We start from the raw sequence: 13,143 nt of genomic DNA, 5'->3' as shown, positions 1-13,143 counted from the left end.
ACAAAGTTTACACGTTGTTTCCAGAGTCTACATGAATGTTAATTAACATAATATAACATTATATTCAAAACATAAATCAAGGAGAGGCTGATAAAGCTTTTAACTTTCCTTTTGTGTAGCAAAATATTTTTTGTTTTCATGTTTCACGAAGTTAACCTTTAAACAAATTAGGCTCACTAACTTTTAGAAATACATTTACATTATATTTTTTAATCACAGTGTAAAAAATAAATTAAATTTTGCATATATTCTATTGAAAACAGGTACTTTTATAGAACATTAAATGATATAAATAAGTTCCCAATAAAATTTACTATTCTTATAAGTTTAAAATTACGATTACAGACAAGTTTAGTTTGGAAAACAGCAGCTTGATAAATTTTCTGCTTTAAAGATGTGTATACCTGGAAATATGAGCACGTTTAATATATAAAGAAGAGTGGCCATTCCACAATTACCTTGACATTTTTATGTTAAGCACGTTTGGCTTTTAAAGAAAAATTTAAACTCTGTAACATAGTACAATACTCCAACTGTTGTTGTTTAACCAAAATTGTATAAACCCTAAATCTTAGGACTAATTGTTCTATAGAATAAAAACAGACAAAATGTTCAGAGTAAATTAGTGTTTTTAAGAAATCCTTGTCTTTTTACATAGAGATTTAACATTGGTTAATAGTAACCCAAAAATATTTGACCTTAGGGAAAAAACCTAGGCTTCAATAGATTTTCTCACATACATCTAACCAACTTAGTTACACACAAACTTGTAGAAATTTGACCCTTACTTACACATATGTTGGGGGCTGTGTTATGTTGGCGGCGCCGGGATGGTGCCTGATTACATCGGCAGCGAGGAGGTTAATTGACATAAGCACACTCAGGTGATTTTCTCATCCACACACACAATGTATGCACATGTGTTCTCGAGCACTAATTGCCTGCTTGGAGCGTCTCGCCTAATCTTTGCGTAAGAGGCGTGGCCCTGCTCTCCACCTCCTGGAGGTGATATAAGCATAGGCTGAGCGAGACAGAGAGACAGCAGCCATTAGCAGGAAAACAACAGAAGAAGACACACGCGGCAGCAGCGAGTAGGGGCAGCGGCGGAAAGCAGATCGCGGAATGGAGAACTGAGAAGCATCACTAGGGCACCTTGGGTGGACATACCCTTAGTTCACAGGATGCAGTACTTTAAGGTGTAGCAAGTCTCTTCCGCTAAGCTCCAAGCAAAGCTTGTCTTTCTCTCAAAGTTTCTCTCTTAAGCAAAATTTCTTTCTCTCTGATAAGCGGGCTCTCTCTCTCTCTCTTCTCTCAAAGCAAGTAAACCTCGTTTCCTCTATCCTCTATAAACAAGCAAGAAAGCAGTGCACTAAAGAGAAAGAAAGAAGTGCCTCAGTTTCCACTCCACCACCCATAAGACCCGTGCAAGTTGTTGCTGCAAGCGGTCACAAATATCCATGGATTTTGGAACCGCAAAGAGCCAGCGACACACAGACTTCTTAGCACTTACTTAGACCCTCATATTTCAGCACACAGAGACTTACCTGGAAGCATTTCTTTCCTTTTACTAAATATTTTTTCATCTTAAATCCTTTTACATTATTTCCTATCTTTTGACCCGTTTTTGTTCACATTTTGAAAAAACTCATAAAATTTTTGAATGTAGATAAACTACTCCATTTTAATAAGATAAAATATTTTATGTGATTTATAGTACTCTAATTGAAACACAGTTGAAGCTTTGGATTCCCACCCCCTTTTTTTTTGAGTTGCAGTGTTAAGACTTAACTCCTAGTAACCTTGTTTTTAGTGAGAGCACAAAGCAATTACAAACCCTTTTTATTTATCACGATACCCCATGGACTTTAAGGAGTTAAGAGTACTCAATTTTATTTAAGTTAGCATTTTAATTGTGTAAATTAATCAGATGTCCCTAACACACACATTGAAGTAATGTCATACGTGCCAAATCTACTTATTTTACTGCAAAACCAAATAGCTGACAAGTGTATTGAACAGTATTTGCCATCTCTTTTCTGTTGAAGAAAAGTCATAGAAACAATGGATTAGACATTTTATAAACATCAACATTTTATTAGTTTGAACACATAGAGAGAATTGTGAGTTAAGTAATTTTAAAGATATTTTACCTTATTTTGATTTTTTTCATTTTATTGTAAACAAATGGGATACATGTTGTTTCTGTTTGTACATGGCGTAAAGGCATACCATTTGTGTAATCGTAGATTTACATAGACTAATGTTGTTTGATTCATTGTTATTTTTTCCCTTCCCCCCACCCCTCCCACCCCTCTTTTCCCTCTATACAGTGCTTCCTTCCTCCATACTTGCCCCCCTCCCTAACCCTAACTCTAACCCTAACACTAACCCTCCCCCCCCCATTATGTGTCATCATCCACTGATTAGCGATATCATTTGTCCTTTGGCTTTTTGAGATTGGCTTATCTCACTTAGCATGATATTCTCCAATTTCATCCATTTGCCTGCAAATGCCATAATTTTATCATTCTTTATGGCTGAGTAATTCTCCATTGTATGTATATACCACAGTTTCTTTATCCACTCATCAATTGAAGGGCATCTAAGTTGGTTTCACAGTCTGGCTATTGTGAATTGAGCAGCTATGAACATTGATGTGGCTGTATCTCTGTAGTATGCTGATTTTAAGTCCTTTGGGTATAGGCCAAGGAGTGGGATAGCCGGGTGAAATGGTGGGTCCATTCCAAGATTTCTAAGGAATGTTCACACTGCTTTCTAGAGTGGCTGCACTAATTTGCAGCCCCACCAACAATGTAAGAGTGTACCTTTCTCCCCACATCCTCACCAACACTTGTTGTTGCTCGTATTCTTGATAATCGCCATGCTAATTGGGGTGAGATGGAATCTTAGTGTAGTTTTGATTTGCATTTCTCTTATTACGAGAGATGTTGAACATTTTCCCATATGTTTGTTCATTGCTTGTAGATCTTCGTCTGTGAAGTGTCTATGGATTTCCTTAGCCCATTTGTTGACTGCATTATTAAAATTCTTGGAGTAGAGTTTTTTGAGTTCTTTATAGATTCTGGAGATTAGTGCTCTATCTGAAGTATGATTGGCAAAGATATTCTCCCTCTCTGTTGGCTCTTTCTTCGCATTCCTGATAGTTTCCTTTGCTGAGAGAAAGCTTTTAAGTTTGAATCTATCCCAGTTATTGATTCTTGCTTTTATTTCTTGTGCTATGGGAGTCCTGTTAAGGAAGTCTGGTTCTAAGCCGACATGTTGAAGATTTGGACCTACTTTTTCTTCTGTAATCTGCAGGGTCTCTGGTCTGATTCTGAGGTCCTTAAACCATTTTGAATTTAGTTTTCTGCAAGGTGAGAGATATGGGTTTATTTTCATTCTGTTGCATATGGATTTCCAATTCTCCCAGCACCATTTGTTGAAGAGGCTATCTTTTCTCCATTGCATATTTTGGGCACCTTTGTCTAGTATGAAAAAATTGTATTTATTTGGGTTTGTGTCCGTGTCCTGTATTCTGTACCATTGATCTATCTTTCTATTTTGGTACCAATAGCATGCTGTTTTTGTTACTATTGCTTTATAGTAGAGTTAAAGATCTGGTATTGCAATACCCCCTGTTTCACTCTTCCTGCTAAGGATTGCTTTAGATATTCTGGGTTTCTTATTCTTCTAGATGAATTTCATAATTGCTTGCTCTATTTCTGTAAGGTACGTCATTGGGATTTTAATTGGAATTGCATTGAATTTGTATAGCACTTTAGGTAGTATGGCCATTTGGCAATATTAATTCTTCCTATCCAAGAACATGGAAGATCTTTCCATCTTCTAAGGTGTTCTTTAATTTCTTTCTTTAGTGTTGTATCGTTCTCATTGTAGAGGTCTTTCACCTCTTTTGTGAGATCGATTCCCAAGTATTTTATTTTTTTCGAGGCTATTGTGAATGGGGTAGTTTTCCTAATTTCTCTTTCTGAAGATTCATCACTTATGTATAAAAATGCATTGGATTTATGAGCATTGATCTTCTAACCTGCTACTTTACTGAATTCACTTAGGAGTTCTAAGAGTTTTCTGGTGAAATTTCTAGGTTCCTCTAAATATGTAATCATGTCATCAGCGAACAGGGATAGTTTGAGTTCTTCTTTTCCAATTCATATCCATTTAATTTCTTTGGTTTGTCTAATTGCTCTGGCCAGAGGCTCAAGAATGATGTTGAATAGAAGTGGTGAAAGAGCACATCCCTGCCTTGTTCCAGTTTTTAGGGGAAATGCTTTCAGTTTTTCAACATTTAGAATGATATTAGCCATGGGCTTAGCATAAATGGCCTTTTCAATGTTAAGGAATGTTCCCACTATCCTATTTTTTCTAGTGTTTTGAGCATGAAGGGGTGCTGTATTTTATCAAATGCTTCTTCTGCATCTATTGAAATAATCATGTGATTCTTGACTTTAAGTCTATTGATATGGTGAATGACATTTATTGACTTCCTGATGTTGAACCAACCTTGCATCCCTGGGATGAAACCCACTCGATCATGGTGCACTATCTTTTAAATATGTTTTTGTACGCGATTTGCTAAAATTTTGTTGAGAATTTTTACGTCAATGTTCATTAAGGATATTGGTCTGAAATATTCTTTCCTTGATGGGTCTCTGTCTGGTTTAGGTATCAGTGTGATATTGGCTTCATAGAATGAGTTTGGGAGGGATCTCTCCTCTTCTATTTTATGGAACACTTTGGGAAGTATTGGAATGAGCTCTTCTTTAAAGGTTTTGTAGAACTCGGCTGAGAACCCATCTGGTCCTGGACTTTTCTTTGTTGGTAGGCTTTTGATGACTTCTTCTATTTCAGTACTTGAAATTGGTCTATTTAAATTGTGTATGTCCTCCTCGTTCAGTTTAGGCAATTCATATATCTCTAGAAACCTGTTGATGTCTTCGAGGTTTTCTGTTTTGTTGGAGTATAGATTTTCAAAATAGCTTCTAATTACGTTTTGTATTTCAGTCATGTCTGTTGTGATATTTCCTTGTTCATTCCGAATTTTAGTGTTTTGTGTTTTCTCTCGTCTTCTCTTTGCTAGTGTGGATAAAGCTTTATCAATTTTGTTTATTTTTTTGAAGAACCAACTATTTATTTTGTCAATTTTTTGTATTGTTTCTTTTGTTTCCATTTCATTGATTTCAGCTCTGAGTTTAACTATTTCCTGTCTTCTACTACTTTTGGTACTGGTCTCTTCTTCTTTTTCTAGGGCTTTGAGCTGTAGTTTTAGGTCGTTTATTTGTTGAGTTTTACTTCTTTTATTAAGCGCGCTCCATGAAATAAATTTCCGTCTAAGTACTGCTTTCATAGTGTCACAGAGATTTTGTTATTATTTAATCTCCAGATGTTGGAAAAGTTTCTGTGTTTTACTCTTTCATTTATTTCTAACTTCAATTCATTATGATCTGATAGAATACATGGTAGTGTCTCTATCTTCTTGTATTTGCTAACATTAGCTTTGTGGCACAATATATGATCTATTTTACAGAAGGATCCATGTGCTGTTGAGAAGAAAGTGTATTCACTCTTGGTTGCATGGTATATTCTATAAATGTCCATTAAGTCTAAATTATTGATTGTGTTATTGAGTTCAATGGTTTCTTTGTTCAATTTTTGTCTGGAAGATCTGTCCAGTGGTGAAAGAGGCATGTTAAAATCACCTAGTATTATTGTGTTATGGTCTATTTGGTTTCTGAAATTGAGAAGGATTTGTTTGACATACATGGATGAGCCACTGTTTGGGGCATAGATGTGTATTATTGTTATATCTTGCTGATTTATGCTTCCCTTAAGCAGTGTGAAATTACCTTCTTTATCCCTTCTGACTATCTTTGGCTTGAAGTCCACATTATTTGAAATAAGAATGGATACTCCAGCTTTTTTCCGAGTCCATGTTCATGGTATGTTTTTCTCCATCCTTTCACCTTTAGTGTATTGGTATCTCTTTCTATGAGGTGAGTCTCTTGCAGACAACATATTGTAGGATCCTTCTTTTTAATCCAATCTGCCAGTCTATGTCTTTTGATTGATGAATTCAGGCCATTAACATTCAGGGTTATTATTGAGATATGATTTGGTTTCCTGGTCATTTGGTTCATTTTTTAAATTTTATTTATTTATTTGTTTGACACAACTTGGTTCCTCCTTTATTTGACAAATCCTTTAGGATAATTCCTCCCTTTGCTGATTTGCTTCTTTGTTTTTCATCTTTTCCTCATGGAATATTTTGCTGAGAATGTTTTGTAATGCTGGCTCTCTTTTTGTAAATTCTTTTAGCTTTTGTTTATCATGCAAGGATTTTATTTCATTGTCAACTTTGAAGGAAAGTTTTGCTGGGTATAAGATTCTTGGCTGGCATCCATGTTCTTTCAGGGCTTGAAAAATGTTGTTCCAGGCTCTTCTAGCTTTAGGGTCTGGATTGAAAAATCTGCTGATATCCATATTGGTTTCCCCCTGAATGTAATTTGGTTCTTTTCTCTCACAGCCTTTAAAATTCTGTCTTTATTTTGTATGTTAGCTATTTTCATTATAATGTGCCTTGGTGTGGGTCTGTTGTAATTTTGTGTATTTTGAGTACTATAAGCCTCTTGTACTTGATTTTCCATTTCATTCTTCAGATTTGGGAAATTTTCTGATATTATTTCATTGAATAGATTGTTTATTCCTTTGGTTTGTTTCTCTAAGCCTTCCTCAATCCCAATAATTCTTAAATTTGGCGTTTTCATGATATCCCATAGTTCTTGTATATTCTGTTCATGATTTCTTACCATCTTCTCTGTTTGTTCAACTTTGTTTTCAAGGTTAAATATTTTGTCTTCAATGTCTGAGGTTCTGTCTTCCAGGTGTTCTATCCTACTGGATACGCTTTTATGGAGTTCTTAATTTGGTTTATTGTTTCCTTAATGTCAAGGATTTCTGTTTGGTTTTTTTTTTCAATATCTCTAATTCTTCATTGAAATAATCTTATGCTTCCTGTATTTGCTCTTTTAACTGTCGATTGGTGCGATCATTCAGTGCGTGCATTTGCTATTTCATCTCATCATTTGGTTCCCTGATCATTTTAATTATGTACATTCTCAACTCCTTTTCTGTCATTTCTTCTGCCATGCTGTCATTGGGTTTTATTGATGTAATATCTAGATTTGTTTGCCGCATTTTCTTTCCTTGTTTTCTCATATTGTTCAGGTATCAGTGGACCGCTGAGATATTGCAGATTTCCTCTATTGACTTACAATGTCCCTGAAGATTTCTATATGTATCCCCTCTTAGCCTTCAGTAGGCTGAAGTCTTGGAGGAAGTTGATAATGCGGTGCTCCACAAGGAAGCTGCCTCTCTAGGAGTGGTGGCCTTCAGGTGGGGTATATTCCCTGCTAGTGGATAGAGGTGCCTCCACATGTTGACCAATGGTCATCCAAAGGGGAACTAGGCTGTGGGCTGAGGCTAGGCCTCCTTGGGCCTGTGTCTCTTGTTTTACCATCCTTGTGGGGAAACCTCACCCTGTACGGAAGACTCACCCAGTGGGGAGGTCTCGCTGGTCAGTTCCCTCCTAGAGGTTCCCCTCAATTTATAGCTACCACCTGGGCTGGGCTGCCTTCCTCTACAACTTTCCGAGGGGCCCGGCCCTACCTCCTGGTCCTGGGCTCCTCATGCTTCACAGATGAATCTCCTTAGGCTGCCCCTCCTCAGAGAATCTGCCTGCAGTCCTGGAACCTTTGCTATTCCCCTAAGCGTTTCTCTGTTGGGCTCCTCCACCAAGAAGCATCCTAGATCCTGGGACCCTGCTCTGCACCTAATCGCCTGGCTATGTGGCCCATCCACTGAGCAGCCACCTGGGGCCCCGTACAATCGCTCTGAGTCCCAAAGACCCGCCACATGCCTGTTCCTCCAGACAGCCTCCCAGAGTTCCGGTGCGGTCACTAGGAGTCGAAGCAACTCACTGCGTGCCTCCTCCTCCCACCAACCACCCATAGCCCTGGAAAATCAATCACTCCGAGTCGAAGTGACCCTACCTGTTCCTCCTCCTCCTCTAGGTAACTCCCCGGGTGTTCAGGAGCGGTCGCTCTGAGTGGCTCTGAATCTATGTGACCCACTGCACACGTCCTCTGGGCAACCTCCCGGAGCTCTGGTGCGGCCACACGTGACCAAGTGACCCACCACACTACTCCTCCAGGCAGGCCCCCTGTGTTCAGGAGCTGTCACTTTAAGTCCAAACAACTCACCAATCGCCTCCTCCTCTGAGCAGCCACCTGGAGCTCTAATGCAGTCACTGCAAGTCCAACCCGCCCGCTCCTCCTCCTCCTCCTCCTACTCCTCAGGGCAGGACCCAGGGTTCAGAAGTAGTCTGAGTCCAAACAGCTCACCACGCAGCTTCTCCTCTGGCAACCACCTGTAGCTGTGGTATAGCCACTCCGAATCCAAGCAGCTGCACTCATCCTCCTCCTCCTCCTACTTGTCAGGGCAGGCCCCGGTGTTCAGAAGTGGTCTGAGTCCAAACAGCTCACCACGCAGCTTCTCCTATGGCAACCACCTGTAGCTCTGGTATAGCCACTCCGAATACAAGCAGCTGCGCTCCTCCTCCTCCTCCTCCTCCTACTCCTCAGGGCAGGCCCCGGTGTTCAGCAAAATTCGCTGAGTCCAAACAGCTCGCCGCACTGCTCCTCCTCTGGCAACAGCCTGCAGCTCTGGTATAGTCACTCCGAATTCAAGCGGCCACACTCCTCCTCCTCCTCATTCAGGGCAGGCCCTGGTGTTCAGGATGGTCGCTCTAAGTCCAAACAGCTTGCTGTGCAGCTTCTCCTCTGGCAACTGCCTGTAGCTCTGGTATAGTCACTCCGAATCCAAGCCGCCACGCTCCTCCTCCTCCTCCTCAGGGCAGGCCCCAGTGTTCTGAGTCCACACAGCTCTCTTTGCCACTCCTCCCCTGGGCAGCCACTGGAGCCCCAGTGGTTGCTCCGAGTCCCAGCGCTGTGCTGAGTGGCCTCCTCTATGATGCTCCCAGTTGTCCACATTCACTGCTTCAGCGGGGGGAGGGGTGTCTCGCCGGCAGCTCTACTTCACAAAGTTCCCTGCGTTCCGGGACTACCGCCCCATCCGGGATGCCTCCCCAACGGGAGAGACTCACACGGCTGCTTTGAGTTTGTCCCAAGTCTCTCAGTATCTCCTCTTTTGAATCCTGAGTCCTGGAGCAACATGAAATGCAGCCACCCTCTAGGCCGCCATCTTGAAAACTCTTAATCCAGTCTGCAGAACAGCTGTGAGGATTTGCTACCTTCATTTGTTTACCCAATTTAAATGAAACCTTTTAAAATCACATGAATTAAAGGTATTTGCATCCATTTTCTAAATTTTAATTTCATGAGTGCTCATTATTTTTGTCAATTTTGATATCATATACATATTTTAATGCACATATATAGACAAACAACACAATATCAGACATGATATATACAAAACAAAAGGAAAGCCTTCTAGTTTTTTGTAAGTGAATCTCCATTGCAATATTGTAGATGTTTTAGAAAACAAACTTTAGAATTGAATAAAAAATAGAATTGAGAGTATCACAGCCTTTGGGACAGGTGTCCCCTGTTTTTCTCCTTTGCAAGCAAAGCAATGAAACTTTATCATTTTTCTCAAAACCATGTCCTCATTATTGGACTGGCATTACAGACAAGGAGTAAGCTTTCAACAACAATTATGCAATTTTGCAGTTGGAGTTGTTCTGCCAAAGATTATAAAAGATTGTTGACTAGAGGGTGACTGCATCCCCTGTCACTCCACAACTCAGGATTCAAGAAGGAGGGGTATAGAGTGACTTGGACCAATTCAGAGCTGCTGGGTTATTCTCTCCCACTGGGTGAAGCTTGGGCCAGGGGGCAGTCCTGAAAAGTGGGTAGCTTCTTGGAGCAGACCCACCCAGTGAGAGGCTTTCCACACAGCCAGAACCCAGCCCAGACCCAGTGGTGGGACCTGGTCTGCAGGCAGCTTCTTAGACCAGGGCAGGGCAGCGAGAGACTTCATCAAGCATCCACACTCCATATCCAGCAGGCCCAGTCCACAGGCAGGTGCTTGGAGCAGGCCAGCCCAGTGAGAGGCTTTCCATGCACAGCCAGCTCCCACCCCTGGACCCAGCAGCAGCATTCTTTGGGAGCATGGCATTATCATGTTCCTCCAAGACTTCAGGCTACTGAAGGCTAGGAGGTGATATACTGGATATCTGCAGGGACACTATAAGCCAGTAGAAAAAATCTGCAGTATTTCAGAGACCCACTGTTATCTGACCTATATGAGAAAACAAGGGAAGAAAATGCCCACAAAAAACCTAGATGATATATCAATAAAACCCAATAACAACATGGCAGAAGAAATGTCAGAAAGGGAGTTCAGAATGTAAATATTTAAAAAGATCAGGGAAGCAAATGAGGACATGAAAGAGCAAATGCTGGCATTGAATGATAAATTGAAAGAGCAGATGCAGGCATTAAATGATCACACCAATTGACAGTTAAAAGAGAAAATACAGGGAGCAAAAGATCATTTCAATAAAGAGTTAGAGACTATGAAAAGAAAACAAACAGAAATCCTTGAAATGAAGGAAACAAAAACCAAACTAAGAACTCCATTGAAAGCATAACAAATAGGACAGAACATCTGGAAGACAAAAAAACTCTGACATTGAAGACAAAATATTTAATCTTGAAAACAAAGTTGACCAAAAAGAAAAGATGGTAAAAAATCATGAACAGAAACTACAAGAATTATGGGATATCATGAAAAGGCCAAATTTAAGAGTTATTGGGATTGAGGAAGGCACAGAGAAACAAACCAAAGGAATGAACAATCTATTCAATGAAATAATATCAGAAAATTTCCCAAATCTGAAGAATGAAATGGAAAATCAAGGACAAGAGGCTTATAGGACCCAAATATACAAAATTAAAACAGACCCACACCAAGTCACATTATTATGAAAATACCTAACATACAAAATAAAGACAGAATTTTAAAATCTGTGAGAGAACAGAATTGAATATATTCAGGGGAAAATCAATATGGATATCAGCAGATTTTTAAATCAAGACCTTAAAAGCTAGAAGGTCCTGAAACAACATTATCAAGCCCTGAAAGAAAATGGATGCTAACCAAGAATCTTATACCCAGCAAAACTTACCTTCAGATTTGACCATGAAATAAAATCATTCCATGATAAACAAAAGCTAAAAGAATTTACAAAAAGAAAGCCTGTATTACACAACATTCTGAGCAATATATTTCCTGAGATAGAGATGGAAAACAATGATGCAAATAAGCAAAGGGAGAAAGTAGCCTAAAGGAATATCCAAATAAAGGAGAAACCTAGTCATGTCCAAAAACAAAAATGAGTCAAATGACCAGAATTCAAATCATATCTCAATAATAATGCTGAATGTTAATGGTCTGATCTCATCAATCAAAAGACATAGACTAGCAGATTGGATTAAAAAGAAAGATCCAACCATATGCTGCTTGCAAGAGACTCATCTCATAGAAAGAGATACCCACAGACTAAAGGTGAAAGGATGGGAAAAAACATACCATGTACATGGCCACAGCAAAAAAGCTAGAGTATCTAGGCACATTTCAGATAGTGTGAACTTCAAATCAAAGTTAGTAAGAAGGGATAAAGAAGGACATTTCGTACTGCTTAAGGGAAGCATAAATCAGCAAGACATATCAATCATAAATACCTATGCCCCAAAAGTGGCTTATCCATGTACATTACACAAATTCTTCTCAATTCCAGAAATCAAATAGACTAAAACACAATAATACTAGGTGATTTTAACACATCTCTCTTGCCACTGGACAGATATTCCAAACAAAAATTGAATAAAGAAGATATAGATCTCAATAACATATCAATAATTTAGACTTAACAGACATTTATAGAATATAGCATTAAACAAAGAGCAAATACAGTTTCTTCTCAGCAGCACATGGATCCTTCTCTAAAATAGACCATATTTTTATGCCACAAAGCTAATATTAGCAAGTACAAGAAGATAGAGATATTACCTTGTATTTTATCAGATCATAATGGATTGAAATTAGAAAAAAATGACAGAATAATAAACAGAATAATAAACAGAAACTACTCCAACACATGGAGATTAAATAATATGGTATTGTATGATGAATGGGTAACAGAAGACATCAGAAATGAAATTTAAAAATTCTTAGAAGTAAATGAGAACAAAGACACATCATATCAAATTCTCAGGAACACTATGGTAGCAGCACACAGAGGAATATTTATTTCATAGAGCACACTTAATAAAAGAAAAAAAACAACAAATAAATGACTTAACACTACAGCTCAATGCCCTAGAAAAAGAAAAACACACCAACACCAAAATAGTAGAAGACAGGAAATGGTTAAAATAAGAGCTGAAATCAATGAAAATGAAACAAAAGAAACAATACAAAAAATTAACAAAATAAAGAGTTGGTTCTATGAAAAAATAAACAAAATTGATAAACACTTAGCCACATTAACAAGGAGAAGGAGAGAGAAAACTCAAATTACTATAATTAGGAATGAACAAGAAAATATCACTAGAGACATGAGTGAAATAAACAACATAATTAGAAGCTATTTTGAAAATCTATACTCCAACAAAACAGAAAATCTCGAAGACATCAATAGGCTTTTAGAGACATATGAATTACCTAAAATGAACCAGGAGGACATACAACATTTAAATAGAGCAATTTCAAGTAATATAATATAAGAAGTCATCAAAAGCCTAAGAACAAAGAAAATTTTGGGACAAGATGGGATCTCAGCCAAGTTCTACAAAACCTTCAAAGAAGTGCTCATTCCAATACTCCTCAAAGTATTACATGAAATAGAAGAGGAGGGAACTCTCCCAAACTTATTCTATGAATCCAATATCACCCTGATACCTTAACCAGATAGAGACACATCCAGGAAAGAAAATTTCAGACCAATATTCATAATGAACATCAATGCAAAAATTCTCAATAAAATTTTAGCAAATCCAATAAAAATATATATTAAAGTTAGTACAGCACGATCAAGTGGGTTTT

The sequence above is a fragment of the Sciurus vulgaris genome, assembly GCF_902686455.1.
Source record: "Sciurus vulgaris genome assembly, contig: HiC_scaffold_632_arrow_ctg1, whole genome shotgun sequence".
In the NCBI taxonomy this organism is placed as follows: Eukaryota; Metazoa; Chordata; class Mammalia; order Rodentia; family Sciuridae; genus Sciurus; species Sciurus vulgaris.
This window is presented reverse-complemented; position numbering follows the sequence as displayed.